Source organism: Scomber japonicus, chromosome 12 (assembly GCF_027409825.1).
Source record: "Scomber japonicus isolate fScoJap1 chromosome 12, fScoJap1.pri, whole genome shotgun sequence".
Classification (NCBI taxonomy): Eukaryota; Metazoa; Chordata; class Actinopteri; order Scombriformes; family Scombridae; genus Scomber; species Scomber japonicus.
Window position 1 is genome coordinate 26,438,318 of NC_070589.1, and position 3,217 is coordinate 26,441,534.

At 39.7% G+C, this 3,217-nt stretch overlaps 1 long non-coding RNA gene across 1 annotated transcript; it reads right to left on the reverse strand.

Moving 5' to 3' along the window:
- Positions 1-942: 942 nt before the first annotated feature.
- Positions 943-2,360, reverse strand: LOC128368585 (uncharacterized). Its single transcript, XR_008321976.1, has 3 exons — positions 2,209-2,360; positions 1,244-1,324; positions 943-1,021 (listed from the first exon to the last, which is right to left on the reverse strand). It is a non-coding gene; the product is annotated as an uncharacterized LOC128368585 (long non-coding RNA).
- Positions 2,361-3,217: the final 857 nt, after the last annotated feature.

A 3,217-nucleotide genomic window follows, 5' to 3' on the forward strand; every position in this document is an offset into this window, starting at 1 on the left:
GCTCAGGTCTTTGAAGTGTGTGTGTCCACCCGTAACAGACCAGTGACCGATCAGTGACCTATTTGTGACCGATGTGTGACCCCTACCCTTTAGAGCAAAAATGACTATGTAAATTAGGGACTCCCTGAAACCAATAAAAAGAAAGGGTTCGGCAAGGTTTGCTCAGAACGGGTTGGAGATTGAAACTGAGCAGATCTCTGGCGTTCTCCTTGCAAGTAGAAACTCTAATCCTGTTGTCTTGTCTTCTTTGTTTGATATTTTTAAGTGTTTTAGGTTGCCTGAACCTGACACCATGGGTGTTCAGGCCTTCAGTTCTGCTGCCCCTCGTCTGTGAAATGCCTTTCGTGACCAGCAGAGGGCACCACAGTTTTACAAAAGGACTTAAAACAATTATTTTTAGAAGAACTTTAATATTGATGTTTCTTCCTTGTAGAACTTACAAATTTGCTACAGATGTAAAGTGCGTTACAAATAAAACATATGACTGAATGAAACTCAAAAGTCTGGGCAACACCCATATTTACACAAAGAAGAAAAATACCACACAGGACAGATTTTTAATAATCGGGAAAAAACATGAATCACTTTTAAACCATTTTACATATTGTAAAAAAAAAAAGAAAGCTTTTTTTAATTTTAATGATTTGTTTTGCTTTATGCAAATGTGTAGGGTTTGGTGGCATCTAGTGGTGATGAATGTTGCACATCACAAACAGCTGAATAATTCCTATAAACTCTCAGGCATCTCAAACTCATTCCACAGAGGGCCATGCGGCTGCAGGTTTTCATTCCAACCAAGCAGGAGCACACCTGGCTGGACTCATTTAATCAGCTGAACTCACTCTTCAGACAGCTGATTGGTCAAATGGTGTGCTCCTGCTTGGTTGGAATGAAAACCTGCAGCCACATGGTCCTTTGTGGAATGAGTTTGAGATGCCTGCGTCTAAGCAATATGTTTGAAGACCACTCTGAGGGCTGAGTGGGACGTAGAATCCAGCAAGCCTTAGCATATAACTTCCTCCTGGAAATAAATCAAACGACCGTGTTAGAAAAATGTTTTCCATTTTCAGCTGGTGCTTGTCACGGAAGAGGAGCTGAATGTTGCATATTGGAAATGTAATCATTCTGATGCCATTGTTTAATTATACATGAGAGGTTTGTTAGTGTGGTGGGTAATCTTCAAACATCTATGAAGATATTAATTGCATTATTTCTCTTTGCTGAAATATACACTGGGACTTACATATGATTAGGGAGCCAAGGAAAAGGCAAAAGAAAACTGCAGCCCCGGTCCCAATGCTAATTGGTATGCCCAGATTAGTACCTGCAAATGAATAAAAACAATTGATAGAAATGTTTACATATTCATTGGAGTTACTTTCCAAAAATTCCTAGATTCATAACTTTGAATCACTTTGGAGATTATGGAGATCATGTTTTACTACATAGAGCAATCGACATGCTATTACATGTGCACAAAATACAGTTAATTCCTACATTTTGGTTAATTTGTGCGGACAAGATAAGTATAGATACAGTCAGCCAGCACAACAGACTAGACTTTGTCCCTGGATCATGAAGTGCAGCATACCTGCCTCAACTCAACTACCTGGTGTCATACTCTGGCTGTTCACTACTCCTAAATAGTTAGGATGGGTAGTATAACAATATAATAGGATGGGTAAGGATAGGATGCAGAGTGTAAAGAGATGACTGTACACACTCCACATGTGAACATGGACACAAAAGGTTTGTGACTTCATCATCAGGTGAACCCTTTGGTAGAAGTACTGAGACCTTTTACTTGGGCCACTGAGCATCTTATAGCCCCCTCAGATGTGAGTCATGGAGAACATGTGACCACAAAAGATTCCTCTGAAGAGTTTATGTTACAACATTAGTGTTTCTGTTGAGAAAAAGTCAAGGTCTTTGGAAGGAGTACTGATGCCCTTTACTTAGGCCTGGCACAACTAAACATATGAATATCACTTAGCTGTTGTTTCAGAACTATGAGCAGTGCTGTTTGTTTCAAAGGCTTGATGTAGTAAAACTTGGCCTTCATCTTTCTCTCTTTGACCTTTCTGGGACTTGACCTTCACAATATTTCATAACATTTTTTTGTTGCTGAGGGAAATTTACACTTTATGACAAGTAGTGTGTCTAAACTGTGCAATATTGTCAGTCAGTTGTTATGTCTTTCAGTCTCACCTGCATTTAGAGAGCAGAGAGGCCGAATCTCCCTCATGTCTCTGGTCCAGCTGACCTGGTTGCTATGGTTACAGATGATGGAGTCATTGAACAAGTAGACACGGAGAGAAGAACCAGAGGTTGTGACCTCTGACTGCTCCCCTCCCTCCTTATTGCAGGTTTGAGTGTTACATGTAAAAGTGCTGCTGATGAGAGATTCCTCTGTACTGCAGGTCACAGTGAGGCTACAGGACTCTCTGCTGTTAGACACAGAGTTAACTGACAGCTGAACTGGAGACACTGGATCTAGAGGACAAAAGGTAGCTGTGAGTCGTTATAAAACAGGGTAATACTGTGTATCAATGCTTGAAATCTAAAGAAACCTACCTTTAATTATGACTTTGTATTCAGCTACAGGTTGGATGTTGTCCCCAATTATGAGTGCAGTATAATCTCCACTGTCACTGTGTTGCACATTCTTCAAAAGCAAAGAGTGATTTTGTACAGAAAACTCAACTCTTCCTGCATAACTGTCACTTATTTTTTTTCTTTTATTAGGAAGTAATCTCACAACATTGTGAGTGTTATTGTATGTCCACCTAAAACCAGTGTCTTCTCCTAAAACAACAGGTTTGTTAACATCCAGATGTAAATCCTTCCCTTTCTGCACAAACCCAGTCGTCACAGCACTGGACCCTGTCAAAAGAACATACATTAAAATCACAGGATTTTTCAGTCAATACTGTTTTTGAAAGTGGGAGTATTGCTGTTATTACCTTTACTCCTTGAACCCTGAGTAATGTTTATGCATTTCTGTAGCATTATACCTCAAAAGTCAATGAAGAAAAGTGGAAAAACTGCCAAATTGACTCATCTGAAACTATTGACATTGCGAATATAATTGTAAAGTTTTGGACAAACTGAGTGTCCAACTGTGATGTGGAGCTATCTGAGTTTACTCAAGCAATCTTATACGTACTGCTGGAAAGGCTTCCTCTTCTGCCAAGCTATGCAGCTCATTTTATGATGG